Source organism: Parambassis ranga, chromosome 16, assembly GCF_900634625.1.
Source record: "Parambassis ranga chromosome 16, fParRan2.1, whole genome shotgun sequence".
NCBI classification, from domain to species: Eukaryota; Metazoa; Chordata; class Actinopteri; family Ambassidae; genus Parambassis; species Parambassis ranga.
Window position 1 is genome coordinate 10,007,390 of NC_041036.1, and position 15,643 is coordinate 10,023,032.

Genomic DNA, 15,643 nt, shown 5'->3' on the forward strand with positions numbered 1-15,643 from the left:
ATGTTGAAGACCACTTGTTTGCTTCCCTGAGGTGATGGATGACAGTGTTTCAAACACAGGTTGTTTATGATAAACAGAGATAACGGTGTATTTTGCCACCATTTGGCCTGACTGCTACATCTGTGGGCCATGAGGTCTTCTTATTGACTTTCACTGAGCCCAACATTGCACTTTGTCAGTGTGAGCGGCAGTCTAAGAGACAGGCGGGCGAGGCAGTCATACAAAGTGAAGTACTTAGGATTAGCCCTGGCTCTTCAAGTTTCAGTAATTATCCTCCTGGAGGCATTCTTGCTGTGTTGGATAATAATGGAAGTCCGGGTGTACGCCTGTCACCTCTCAAGTGTGGGTGGAGGAAGCCAACGAGAGGCGCAGGACAGAGAAATGTTTGCTTTTCTGTTATGTCATCTGAGGAGCACAAGAGTAAGGCAAACTTGTATTGTTCGCCGAGCTGAATAACAGCGCTGGTGTTGTATGTGCCTTATCATGTGACAAACAACTTGGAATCTTTTCAGCTGTGGATGTGATAATGAAACATGTTCTCCAAAGGTGATAATGTGTTTTGAGACCAAGTGTAATTATGAAGTATCAGGCGTTTGTTTTTGATAAACAAATCTGTTAAAACACACAGTTATTTGTTTGGAGTATCATCTGATTGGCACTGATTACATTTGCAAGCTGCACTGATAACGTCATCCTTTCTCTCCCATCCTTCTCTCTCTCTGTCTTTCTCCTGTCAGACATTCTCACAGGGAGAATAACCGCTGTGTCTCACTTTATTCTTAAAGTTTCTATTGAAGTACATGGGGGAATGGGATAGAGAGGGCTTCTCTATCCAGCAGAGAAAACACAATGCTTTAATTAAGAGTCAGACCGATTTCCCAGAGGGGAGATTGTCTTCTTCCATTAACTTAGTTTATCATATAATAAAGAGGTTGCCTTGTCCTTCCCTACCCAGACAATTGGTTTTAATCAGCCAGCAGGCCTTTCACGGCTGATAATTTATGCTAAATTGACAAGGGTGGAGGATATCACAGAAAATCATTATGACAGGGCTCAGGTCACTGCCTGTCACCATCCTGTTTTATCCTGTCCACTCACGAACAGCAACAAAATTTACAAACGGCAGATCAGTGTGAGGGAACTATTCTCTTTGAAAGCTGCTGACCACACAAGTTTCAAGTTCTGGACGTTGATTATTTGTATGACGCCAGTGTGTCTTACAGATAAAATGACTTCATGTGTTAATTGTTGTGTATGCATGGATATCATGTGTTTGTTGTGGCATCGTCTGGTCTTATACACAAAGACTATGAATGCCACAGGTCTTTCTTTTATTATCTAGCTTCTCAGTCTAACATAAATAAAAAAACATAAATAAACAATTTGGATAGATTTTAAACAGTTTAAAAGTGCAGCCATATTTTGTAAAAATAAAAATTCAACGTGACTATTTTGGTGCCATTAGATCAGCCAACCAGATGGAGGGCTAAGCTGACATGTAAAACGGATAAGTCTGGTGGGGTTTGGGAAATGTTTGCAATTGTTTACACTGGAAAAAAAATGTGATATTGGAAAGCTTAACAAGCTGACACCTGCATGTTAGGCAGTAAAGGAGAGGTATGTTCAGTACTGGAAGAGCAGATTACATCATATCATCATATCAACCATTTGTAAATTATTCGGCAGGGAAAAGCTCTTTTAGATAGTGAGCTGGTTTAAAATAAGTGTAAAATATTTTAATAAAATTTAATTTAATAATTTAATAAGCTGTTGATGCAGGTTAAAAATTAGAATGAAGTAAATCTAAACAATTTAAAACTGGAATCACAGTAACCACACAGGACAGTACACAGACGTCTGTTTGACTTTGTATTGTGAGTACAAACTAGTGTGAAAGTACAAATTGTGATTTGAAGTAAGGGGTGAGTGGGGGTAGGGGTAGATGCAGGATGAGCAGGAAGCCGGGACACACACTTCTCTTGCCTTGCAATTTAATCACTGTATACCCAGGGAAGTATTGACAGTTGTCCTGTGGAAGCTATTAAAGTTGCTGTCCAAGGTTAAATGAAATTGCAGTTTATCAAGGCAGCATTGAGAAAATAAGGGAATCTGTTCATGGCTGTTGATTAATGTGGAGCGTGATCAACACAAGGGGTTCATTAAGCTATACATCACCAGGGTAATTTAACATGTCATCCATGCCTGCTGTCGCTCCCCTTCACACGTTCTGTGCATCGGGTATGTTTGGTGTTGTTTGTGTGTTGATATCTGACATCCCGTTTTGAGATGTGTTATTACCAGCACCTCTTTGTTTTTGCACGATCAAACTTCAAAATACTACTTGTTATCACTCTAAACTATCAAGGGAATGTGTGAGGGTACAGTGTACATAGCATGATTTATTTTAATTACTGTCAAACCTCATCACGGGGAGATGTTTGCGTGTGTATCTGTGTTCAATTTGTTTTCCAAAAATGTTTAGAAGTTTATCTCAAATCCTCCTAGTTTTGTTTTCCTCCTCTTCTTCTCCTCACATCCCCGCCTTGATCACTTGTAGCTGACGAGCATACATAGAGGTATGCTAATCAGGCCTGGGACCTGGAGCTCCTTTTTTTTTTTTGCCAGCGTTTTGTTTACTGGTGGATAATTGATGGTGCTTGAGGGACAGACGTGAGTCGGACATGAATCACAGGCGACATGGCTCCTGATAAGGAGCTGAAAGTCGGCTGTAATTAAGCCGGGCACTAGAGACCAATTGTTTGTGGAATGATTTGGTCGGGGCTAATTGACACTAATTGTTTAATCAGATTTTCTTCCCCTCTCCATACTGCAAGTGTGTGTAACACCAGCACTTCACACCGACGACGCAGTCGGAAGAAGCCCATGCTCTTGATGTGAGGTGTTTGAGGGGTGTGTGGGGATGGTGGGGAATCTAGATCATCCTCAGAAATCCACATACACATGCCTGTCACCCCAGTTTATAATTCAGAATTTGCAAATGAGAATCATTGTCAACATCTCTACTAGGAGATCTTTTCTAAATTCAAACATCTCCAGACTATTTCTGGATGATCTGATCAGTTGTTGGTAAAGTTGTTTTATCCTGCTTAGTGTACAGTCGCACAGCAGCTTGTTTTGTGAATACAAAACACAATACAATGCAATTGTAGGCTACTTTGACAGATAATTCTTTTTATTATCTGTTATGCTTTATGAGCATGGGTCAGTTTTATGGCTCATTTACTATTGTTGCAAGAGTTTACAATGAAGTTTAGCTGTTGACATGATTCTTTCTGTGGATCAATACAAAGTTTATTCCATATAACATGCAAACATCCTTTCGGCACCCACTATGTGGTTGATTTTATATTCAGATAATAAACTGACGCAGGCACTAACACAAATCATGTTTTGAAGTATCCTATATGCTAATTCAACACTGATTCCTCCTCTCCAGTTTGCACCAAAGGGCTGTTTCTTTGAGGAAGGAGGAAAAAGAAGACGTGATCAAAGGTATAGATAAAACAAACAGTGATTCTGAATAAAAACACAATGAAACGATGTGCAAACAGATAATTACATTGGCAGAGCAGTTTACGGCCGCATTTCATCATCAGGAAAGACATATTATAAGTTGAGGCTGCAGCACATGTGAGGAGCTGTTTTCATTAAGATTAAATGATGAAGCGGAGCAGATAATTAGAGACAAGTCTTCCTTCTCCATCTGATTAAACCGAGCAAGTCTGAGTAACGAGCTGCTGATGGGTGGAGCTGAACACATGAACATGAGATCTAACATCATTACATTTAACGGCAATTAAACCTGTAGCTTTTGTAATTAACACAAACTATGATGGGAAATTAATGGTTATTACTTGGGGGGCAGCAGAGGGGAACAGTGGATGTCCCTAATGTAAACCACACTAGTGGTGCATTAAAGAAGACTACACTGTCCTAAGAGGTTCATACTTAACTGCTTATGATGTCAAGCTGGGATTATTAGTTCACCAAATTACAAATTATCAATTTATCTTCTTACTGTTGTAGATTAATTGCACAATTTATTTCAGCACAATTCAAGAAATTAAAACCCAACATACAGAAAAAAGCCCCATAATACTAACCATCAAACATAGATTTCTACTGTACAGGTTATATGTTTTTACTCATTGATAAAAATGTGGGTGGAAATTTAGCACCAGAACAACCTGTTCTCTGTTTGTTTGGAAACACTGGCAAGAATTTGAATAAGAATCACAACAAACACAAAGGTTCAGTTTAATTTAGTAAGAAGTAGCTTTTTAATGCCTTGTATCTATTTACCTCAGGTTTTATGCAATACTTAACTACAATTGTAGTTATTTTGCAACAAATACAAATGTATAGTGATGCACATATGAAAGCTGATAACACCTGCACACTTTTACTATAATGAAGAAATCTGGTAATGTTTTGAGTGCAGCTGAGTGTTTTTCATTATGTCAAATAACTGATCACTTCTACTGCTAAATGATCTAATGAGCCAGTGGTAACTATATTACTTGAACTTACTCTTACTTTAGTTTGCATAGTAATAAATATGACATTAGTACTCTTTGGTTAGGCGAACGCTATATATCATGCTTATAATGTACTGTAGGGCCCATCATTCTTACTGCTGCTGTTTTCGTCTCATCACATACAGCCCGAGTTGGAAACATAGTTGACCATTTTAATAGTATTGTTTTAGTATTGCACATTAGTCACATTGCAATTAGCATTTATCTTGTCTGTGTTGCTTTTCAATAAAGTTTTCTGATTTATTGTGGAAAGCTGCCTTTACTTTGTGCTAATAATTGGATGCTATTGAAAGGATGGGTTTCATTGATTTTGTGGATGACTGGGAGCATTACTGGCCCAGACCATAGATTGTCAGCAAGGTCTGTGTTGTGCTGGGATCGATGCCGGTGAATCTTCCCCTCTGGTTTTTATTTACTTCTGTCTCCATTGATTGAAACATGCAATAGTTCAGGGGCTATTATCACACTGACGCTAAGTTTCTCTGTCTCCCTGTTGAAATGGTTCCCTCTGTTCCTGGGCAATATCTCACTCCAGCAAGTGCTCCCATCTTTCCCTTTCTAACTAATGAGTTAAGAGTATTGCTATGACCTGTAAACATCAATCATGGAGAAAGAGGGAGACAGTGACTAACTGCACCAGCAGGAGGGGGGACGAATGAAATGAAAGTATACGATAAAAGAAACATCCAGCTTGTTGGAGAAACAGAAATAATCATCCTATGATTGTTCATTTATGGCAAATGATCTCATCTAATACTTGAATTGTCTCACGAGTTTAATGAAGGGTGACTAATATAACTCTCTGTATTTAAAATGAGACAAAGAAACTGCAACTTTTTTTGTTCGTTCATTGTGAATTCGGTGGTGTGCTCTTAATCCAATTTAGTGCTCTCCGAGTCTGAAGAAAACCATGAATTGCTATTCAACTGTTAAAATTAAACTTCTTTCAAATGGATAACTTGCACAATTTGCCGTGCAGCGGCTGCCTCGCTAGATTGTTACCACAATACAACATGGAGACAGTCCTGCGCGAGCGAGCCCATCCGGCGTTTACATATCTTATTTCCTGACGAGACAGCAGAAAGGTCAGCGTCCTATCCAACTGGGACTCTCATGATTGAATGTAATCAGTATGTACTTGTTATTCTGAGTGCTGGGCCTTTCTTTTATTTGCTGGCCCAGAAGTTAATTTCCCTGGTGACCTTTGTGTAATAAAACAGTATTATCTGTTTCTGGAGCCACAACAAGGAAGCAAATTAGCTTCCTCAGCAGTGTTTTGTCACCGAGGAGATCAGTTATAAGTTTATTTACTTTAATTAGATTAAGGGTGCAGTAAAGGCATGTGGTGTCTGTGTGGGCATCATCCCTTGTCTCCTTGCATTATCTGATTGTCCCAGTCACTGAATTGGACAATGGTTACGCATTTTAATGATTGTTCAGTCGATGGAGACACTTGCACATATTGCACTTGCATGGTTTTCCCTGTTTTTTTTTTTTGCTGCATAAAATTTCAATCTATTCTGTCTATCGGTGTGCACGAAAGGTGTTTTAAGCTCGAGACGTTGTGAGTGACATTTAAAAAGAAAATAATCAAGCTGTTGATTTCTCACACTTCTGCACGAACATATGTCACCTGATCCTGTGGAATTCCTCTAATCCTTCTCTCTACTTCTAGTGGGAGTGACATTTTTCCTTCTAGACTTTTTCTTAAGTCAGCTCAGATGAACACCTTACTTATTTCCTCTTACAATGTGTACCAGTATATCCATTACTGCTTCTTCTTTGGAGAAGTGATAATGGCTTTTTTTCTTCATTTAAAAAAAAGGTGATAAATATAAATAACGCCCCCAAAAGGAATTTAAATGTCATTTTTTAATTAGATTTATTTCAAGACAAAAGACCTGCACCTCACATATGTGTTTGCTATTTTCAATATACCCTATAGCTGTTGCCATTTAGACTAAAGGTGAATGGGAGAGGAGAGGCTGTGAGCTATGGAGGCCAGAGTGAATGCAATGCTTTACTGACCCGAGGAATCTCTTTTATTACGGGCTCTTTGTGCCTCTCCCTCCGCTGCTCTGTCAGGCCATTCAGACCCAGTGGCAGCCACCTACATTATATCCTGGATAGGCAGGACATTCATGCCTTTTTAACCCATTGTCCTTCCCCCTGGGGTGAGGGCCCAGAGCGGGATGTGAGAACCCCAGGCTGGGTATTGTGTCCCTCTGCGCTCTTCACACACCCGGCGGGGGACTTCCTTTCTGGTGTCACCGAAACCTGTGTGGTGTAATCCGCAGCTCCCTGCTGAGCAGGATGGGAAGGTTATTAAAAGTGCCTCTAATGTCTCGTTAATAAATCGCTTCCATTTTCCGCTTCATTTCTAAGTAATCGTGTTGGGAGTGTGGATAGGAAGGAATGTGTACCAGTTCCCGTGTTTTCAGTATCAAAGCAGCATAAAAATTAGCATTTCTTTTTATTGTCAGCTACACATATCGCAGACGCACCAGTACAGATCCATTAGAGATGTGACCCTCGCATTAAAGATCAAGTATATGGACTGCTGTGTGACGGGTCAGCCCTACAAGGTGTTGATGCCGCTGTGATTGCCTGAGGAGAGATTTTTAAACATACTGAGGCTACCCTAGAGGTTTCAGGTTAATGGTGTCTTATACTGTGACCTGCTGAATGCTGCGTTTAGGTCTCTTCTGAGGGGAGCTCTATAAAGCAGCAGAGGTCACACCAGTTAGAGTGCTGCTGTGTTAAGAGGTTAGAGAGCAGAGGTCCCCACAGCGTGGTATCACAAGCACTCTCCATGATGCGTTAAGGATGCTGATGCCTCTGATTGCCACAGTGGGACCTGGAGGTGAGGTTAAGGATGGCTGAGGACTGCTGGGGTAATCCCATTAACTGTGACTCCTATAGCCCTGTGTGTGTGTGTTCATATGGGCTTGTGTGCATCGCAGAGAGAGAGAGAAGGAGACTGTGTGTCTGTTTGTGCGTGACCCAGAAGACATTAGCCTGCCCGGGAGGTCAAAGGACAGACAAAATTAAAATACATGTGAATCATTTATCAAATATGAGCGTCTCTCCTGTTTTCAGCCGTCGCTTAGCATGAGTAATTACCTGTCACAAGTTTGTTAGCAGTGACCACATTCACTGACTTGCTACTGTTACTTTTAATCTCCTTCTTTCAACTCTTATTTCATTCAAATGAGCATATAATTGTTCTTAAGTGTCAAGTCTTGAACAGCATGTATCTTCTATCAAGTTTTTTTTTTAATGGTTCATTGTTTGACAGTTGGAAGTGTTTCTAGCAATATGCTGGAAAGGTGAGAGATCCTCTCAGCAGAACAAGGTTTGTCAGTTTCATGTGCTGATACACGTCTCAGTCATTACCTAAGGTGCAAATAATGGAGGAGAATAAATAGCAACACGTTCAACATGACTTACGAGGACAATGCTCCTCGTTTCTTAATTGGTATCAATTATCACGTGTGTCTCCCATTTTGGTGTGCAACAATTAGCTTAAGCTCTTCCTTGATTTGCACAAAATATATATTGACATCCTTGACAGCTGCTAAGTCGAGCTGATTTTAACAGCATTGTTAAAGGCTAAAAGATAGTGGCAGCTATTATGTGGTGCAGCTTTGCTAGCTGCATCGCTCCCAGTCGATGCAAGGGACTACGTCTTTGGAAATATAAGTGGGGCAGTTATGGCAAACAAATAGCTATCAGAGATTCTAAATAGAGGGGAAAAAAAGCTGAGGGGGTCAAACGTCAATGGCAGTGAGTAGGAGAGTGTTTGGTATTGTCAATAATGGATTCTCTGTTTGAGGGTGGGATATTCACAGTGAGAAGCTTTTGGTGGGCGGGATGTGGTGGGCCAAAGTCATTCATGCAAGAACACTATATCATGTACATACTGATAAAGCAGTGCAAACACGTGATTAAGATCAAGTCTATGCAAGAGGAAAACAATCTGTTCATTTTGTTTGTTTTTTTTGTTCATTTTATGTTACAAAATGATTATTTTTTATTATCATCGAAGGATACTGTTATTTATCAGAATCAGAATCAGAATCAGAATCAGAAATACTTTATTGATCCCCGGGGGGAAATTGTTTGTATCATAGCACTGAATAACGCCAGAAAAAATGCAGATACATTTTCCATGTATACACTGCAAAAGCCTACATTTAATTATATGACTGTAAGTAATGCAGTCAAGACAGATATTCACCGTTATCGGTATTTGGAACAATATGGTGAGTGTGTATTGATCAGACTGGAGTCTTGTCAATAACAGTAGATGAATCTAATTATGGTCCCTCTCTGTCTGCTCAGTTAACTGTCAGCATGGGAGCCCTTAGTCTGTACATCCAGTGAGAGCACACACACACACACACACACACACACACACACACACACACACAGGGAGCTATCAAAGCATTAGGGCAGTTGGCTTAGAGTCCCACCTCCCTCTTTAACATCCCACCATAAAGCTTCACACCAGGTGCAACAGCAGGCATGGCAGTATATGAGTGAGTTTGTCTCAGAGAAAATGTGGTGTGAATGCAAAATCTTCATTTTTGTTGAATTTTCCCAACATTTTGGACCCTTTTTTATCTTTTTATCTCCCCGACATATCAGGATAATGTCAGTTTTAGTGATATAAATATATGCCATGTCTCGGCAGACAAGATAATCTCTCTCTCTCACACACACACACACATGATTTCATAGATATACACCAACATGTCACATAAGCACCAGTTCTGTGTTTTTATCGTTGTTGGACAAATAAAAAAGAAACAAGTTTTACACATCATCCACAGACTTGCACATCCACATACACAAGCTTGGGTCTTTGTTTGCTCAGTCTGTCACTCCACTCAGCCGTGTGTGGCCGCTCAGGGACCCCCCCTCCCCCCCCCCCCCAATCTCCACTGGGTTTTGAGGAAAAGTCATTTGAGTTCGAAATCTTCTTTGGCAAGTGCAACACTTCATCAAGGGTGAAGACTCCCTGGCTATCAGAGATGTATCAGTTGGTCTGATAAAGCCCTGGCCCTGGTCCCCGCACAGCAACATCCCATCATAAATAAAAGCGGCAGAAAAGAGGCCTTTGTCACTGTTTATCTGGACTGCTTTTCTTCCTCGCCCTTGATTTCCTCTTCAGAAAATTGATGCACCCTTAAATTGAAGCGGAGGGCTTGACAGGTAATGGTTAGTGTGATAACTGCTCAGATTTCATCAGCCAGGCCTTTTTTTTTCTCTGTGCGCAATTGTTGGAACTTTCAGCTAGATTACTAGATTACCTGTCAGCCAGTGCATCAGATAAAAATGCAGAGTTGAGGAGATATATATCCAACAGTGGAGCAGATAGGAAGAAAAAGATTTGGATAGAGAATGTTCGATGTGAAAGGAACAGCGAAGACACAAATTTACATTTATCTGATAGCGTGGCAAATAGAACATATTATTACCATCACAATCACAGGCACTCTCCTCTTGGCGTGGAGGTTTGTGATTTATATTATGTCATTTAAATGGTGTACATGCTACATATAATTAGCAGGTTGCAGGGGGAAAAAAACCTGCCTCGTCTGAATCAGTCTGCCACTACAATTTCAAATAGTAATATAAACCTATAGACACTTTGTGGTATTTTGTAAATGTTTGAAAAATAAATCTGCAATTTATATAATTTTCAAATGGCAAGAATTGTAGAGAAAATCTTTTCTGTTGGATGAAAGTTTATTGATTATTTGTCAGAGAGAGAAAAACCTATTTAGAAAAAAAAGTCAAATCTGCATTTGGTCTTTTGCTCCATCAATGTTATGGTAACCAATAGAGCTGAAATCTTTGGCAGATGTGTGGCAGCAATTTTTCTCAGCTATTATAGCATTATAAACACTCGGTTAGAGTTACATAAAACATGCATATTTTTGACTGGGAAATTTTCAGACGAGAGAAACAGCTGTGCTGGCCTTACAATGCATTAAGTATTTCATCCCTTTTAGATGGTTAAATTGTGCATGAAATGTTGCTGGCGCAGGGTTCTCCCGAGCTGGACTGATTAGGCAACATCTGTTACATTGGGAGAAATCCGTGTCGTTTCTAATTAGCTGTCAGGCTGTGGATACGTTGTGCCTGATGGTGCCGAGGATCTGCCACAGGTTCCTCTCCTCGTCCTGTCACCTGCTTGTGTGCCCCCCTTCCCCTTCCCCTACACTCCCTGCCTTCCCCCACTCTTGTTCTGCTTTCCCTCCCCCTTCTCAGTCTCTTTCTCTCTCTTCCCCTCACTCTCCCTCACATACACACTGATCAGCTGTAATTAGAGAGCAGGGTCCGTACAAAGGAGCGAGCTGGGAGCCAGGCTCGAGCCCATCTGTGCAGCCCCATCATCAGCGAGCTCACAAACTCCTCCAACGCTGGGGGCCGCTCCCGAGCCGGGCCCCTGCATGCTGATCATCTGGAGAGAACAAACTTTCTCCCTCTGCCTGCCTCCTCCCTGTCGTTATCTTTCTTTTCCACTTTTCTCTCTCTCACTCTGATCTGAAAGAAAATCTATCTGCACCGGGCTAATTCATCTTGCTTTAATAAGGCTCAGACGCTGGTAAATATTAAATACACAGGAACAGACAACACTGTGAGCAGCTATTGACAAAACACAGCATTAGAGGGATGAAATGAGTTGAAATCCATTTGGACAAATTAACAAACACAGAAAAGAGTCAAAGTCACACACTCAACTGATGTTGCTGAATCATCGACCACACACGAGATTTTAGCATCCTTAAATCTGTATTCTTTAGCAGAACTGTAAAAATATCAGATATACTTCTGTCTCAGTGACCTTAAGGATCGAATCAGTTTCATTTTATTTATTACTGATCATGTACACAATATGCCAATGCTATAGGTCAACTACCAGCCAGCACAATATTTGTCAGACACTTCACTTCAGCAGATAATCAATGATTCTTGTTTATGTGTTCCAATGGAAAAAAGCAGCATCACAGATAATTGTCTTTTTTGTTTCATCTTCAGCATCAGATTGTTTGAGTTGAAAGTTTTCTGCAGATAAAATATATTTTTTAAGAAGAACATGTAAAAAGCAGCAGATTAAAATAAAGACCATTGTCATAGATTTTATTAGGAACCAGGAGTTACGTCCTGATGTTAAACTCTACTGTTTAAAAACATCTTAACTTTGGACACAGATTTTCTTCTGTGAGCATCAGACTTGAATTAAAACTTTCTGGGCCATCAAAAAGAGTCAGCTTCAAAGCTACAGCATACTTCATATCTGCAGAAATAACAACATCCTGTGTGGATTCTGTGTTTGAATTTCAGAACCATCAAGGTCAGTGAAGTAGCAGAAGGTGCAGTGTCGCTCTTCTGTTTCACTCACAGTTGGAGTTTCATTGTTTTTTAGTGGAGTGTGACAGCCTTTGCTTGCTCAAGCATGTTCGTCTCCACGCCATCTCGCCTACACACAAAGTGTACGTTCTTGATACGATGGTTCCTCTTGAGGGTTATAAAAGGCTCTCAGTCACTCTTCATCTGATTTGGTAGCTGTTTTAGCGACAGCGTTAGTTAGCTTTTTAGCTTTTTATCAGGTTTTGATGTTAATAGATAATCGTGTGTTTTGGGGGTGAGGTGTGAAAGATGAGCGATTTCTGTGATGATTAATTTAAGATTTGCAAACTGTAGGGATAGTTGAGTTTTCTCCAACTTTGAAACAACTTTTCGAAGTAAACCTGCTTCTCCGTCCTTGTCCATCTTAGCCAGACCGGTTTGGCAGTAGAAGGAGAAGTAAATACAAATCAGCTGTGTTAAACTGTGTTAAATATTTGAAAACGATAATAATATTTAAACATTTTGACAAGATTGACAATTCTGTAACTTACCAGTCAGTCTTTAAAAACAATCATACAGTCATAAAAGCAGAATTTCCTGAAGTCACTGTAATTGCAACTACAGTTGTCTTTGGAAAATATGTAAATTATAGTAGCAGAAATAGAATTTGCTGACGTTGTTAGTGAAAGGATGACATCACATAGATAACCTGGTACATTTTTTCAGTCAAATACATGAAAGAAAGACATGCTTTACACCCTTTCATCATTAAAATGTTAGAACACACTAATGCTTCCTCTTTCCAGCTCCAAAGCGCTCAGTCTGTCTCTTCATATGTCATGTCTTAGTCAGGCAGCATCCACAACTATCCCCTTTGGCAATTCCTGACAAGTTAAACTGGAGAGTCTACGAGACAAGGGGAGGAGCTGCTGGGCAAAGCCAAAAGTTCTGCTTGAGTGGTGCCTTAAGGCCACAGATGAGACACAAAGATAATGTCAAGTGGTTTCTCGTAGAGTACAGCTGAGAGACATCCGGGCCATGGCACTTTAAAATCAAGTGGTTAACATAAAGTTGACATGTTGGACCTGTTATGTACAGTTGGAGCATTGATAACTCATGTTCATAAGAGGCTCATAAACACTTGAAACAGTGTGATGATTGACTAATCCAGTCAGGATCATGTTCTGTCTGTTACACTGTGTTGTAGGCAAAGAGGTGTCAATTAAAAGCATTAAATGTATGACACAGAACCGTTTTTTCACTTTTACAATGTACAGGTTAGGATATGAAAAAGTTAAAGCAGAAGATGATTTATTTAATTTTCTTAGTCCACAAGTTACATTAATAATGTTTTTTTGAGGAACCAAACACTTTTTACTTGAAAATATTAAAATGAGTCTGCAAATGTTTTGGATAACCTATACATTAAAAACATTTTTTTTAACTTGTTGTCATGGTATCCGCTTCTTTATTTACATTTTATAACATCTTGTATAAGGAATCAGCCAACCTACACAAATTGGAAAAAATCCAAGTATCGCAGCCCTGACCCTGAGATACGTAATAGTTTTCCACTGAGTACAGACTGATGTTGAAGAAAAAAGTTTAAAAAAAATAGACTTTGAAGTAGAAGCAAGGCTGTCGCAATTCAGCTGCAAGCAAATCAAGGCAGAGAGGGAAAAAAACAGTCTCTGACCAAGAATGACAGGCCTGAGAGAATGTCACAGCAATTGTGGGGCCATCACTGGCAAGAGATGATGGGTGATTGCTTTGCGTTCCACGGTAAGTCCATCCTGGAGGACATTGCGCACCCTTGCTCATCTGTAGCCCAACCTTTGGCGCTGACATTTAAAGTGTTGATTTTGGAGCACTTATGCTAATTGTTGTAATTTTCCTGATGAAGCGCCATTCTGATACCTTGATGTGGCCAAGATAGTTTTACATTTTCTATGTGGTCCACTTTGCCATTTGTACCGTGTAGTGTCAGCGCAGAGTGCTACTGAAAGCAGACAAAATTGCAAGCAAATTGCATCAGATTGCCAACATTGTGAAAAGGTAAATTGCTTGCAAATCTATTTAAACCACTGGCCTATTTTCATCAGCTATGGTACTTGGTATTCATGATTGCTTAATTGGCGACCTTTTCTATTGTGTAGTGCTTTATGGTGCGATGGAAAACGATCTTTACCAAACCAATTACCCTTTTTTCCTCCGCACTACTACATTAGAGCTGTGATTGCAACAGCTAGTCCTTTGTAAATGAACTTTCTGGTTTCAGGGAATAAAGTGTCATTTATTTCATATGATGTCTTTTTTTTGTATGAAGCACTGCTAAAAAGATGTTTTAGTTATACCCTGTACATGTGTGACAGTAATAAGCCTATAATAACCTCGTCCATGTGAGAGAATTGTTAAATATAGAAATATTTTGTCACACTATCAATCATGTGCATTTACCTACCGCTTAGGCTTTATGAAGCTTTGGATGTGGCAATTTTAACACGTTTGGCAGTTTGAGGCATTACACCAAAAGGTGTTTGATGTGACATTTGATGTGGTGATGTACAGAAGGGAGATGTACTTTGTTATTTTTTACACTTGTCCGTCCTCATAATTTTCAAAATCTACTGAGAAAGTCATTTATTAAAATTACTCTTTTTCTGATTATCCAATAAATTGCAGCCACCAACTTCTATTTTCATTCATTATGGCCTCAAAAGCATGATAATGAGAAGTGCCTCCCTGGGCAGACTTAGTATTCCAGTACTGAATGCTGTACTGAAGCACTGTCAGTCTGTTCACTTCTCCTCTGCCAAACAGGCCAATAGAATTAACCCTGGATTAACCCACCAGGCCCGAGTGCAAGGTAATGGCCTTGGCTAATGGCTGCTGCTGCCCGGTGCCAGGTACCATTGACTCTCGCTGGCACTATTTGCTCTATCTGAGGGGCAGTATGACAGCATGGCCATCTCTGTACAGCTGGCGTGTGTTGCCACTGCCAGGCGGGGGATAATATTCGACCGTGCCATTGAGCTGGGATCATAAGGAGCAATGCTCTCTGGCCCTGTCTCCCATCTTGACAAATATGGGAAAGGATCCCTTAGGAGAACATAAAAGATGTTTTTTTGCACTTGGTCCAAAGGGTTATGTAGTGTGAACCAAAACAGTTTGTCATTTATATATCAGATTGAGTCTATGCTTAAAGCAGATAGCATCTTAAATAAATCTGGCACTTTTGAATCTGTGGCATGGTTGAGTCAGTCCAGTCATATTCTTCACTGGCAGCTCTCTGCGTGTAGTCACTCTTGTATATAAACAGCTCTCATCCTCAGTTCTTTTGTGCTCATGTCTTTGCCTGAGGTGAGGGAGTGTAATGCAGGCGGGGAGGGTGGGTGAGAAAGAGGACTCAAATCAGTCTGAACAAGGAAGCAGTCTCCTCCTATCCTGTAGATTAGCTTATTTTAACTGCGGTCATGCTTTTACACAGGCAGAGGCTTTAGCGTGTGTGTATATATAGATATATATATATATATATGGGATGGTGTGAATGAGAGGAGGAGAGAGGAGGAGGGGGTCATATGACCCCTCCTGCCATTTTAGCAGACCTCTGAATGGGAATGTGGAGGGAGAGAGGGGGGGCTTTAAATTTTCTCTGAGTCAGGGCAAAGCTGATTGATCTCTGAGTGTAAAATCAATAAGAAGACACTGTCATTTTTGTAAAG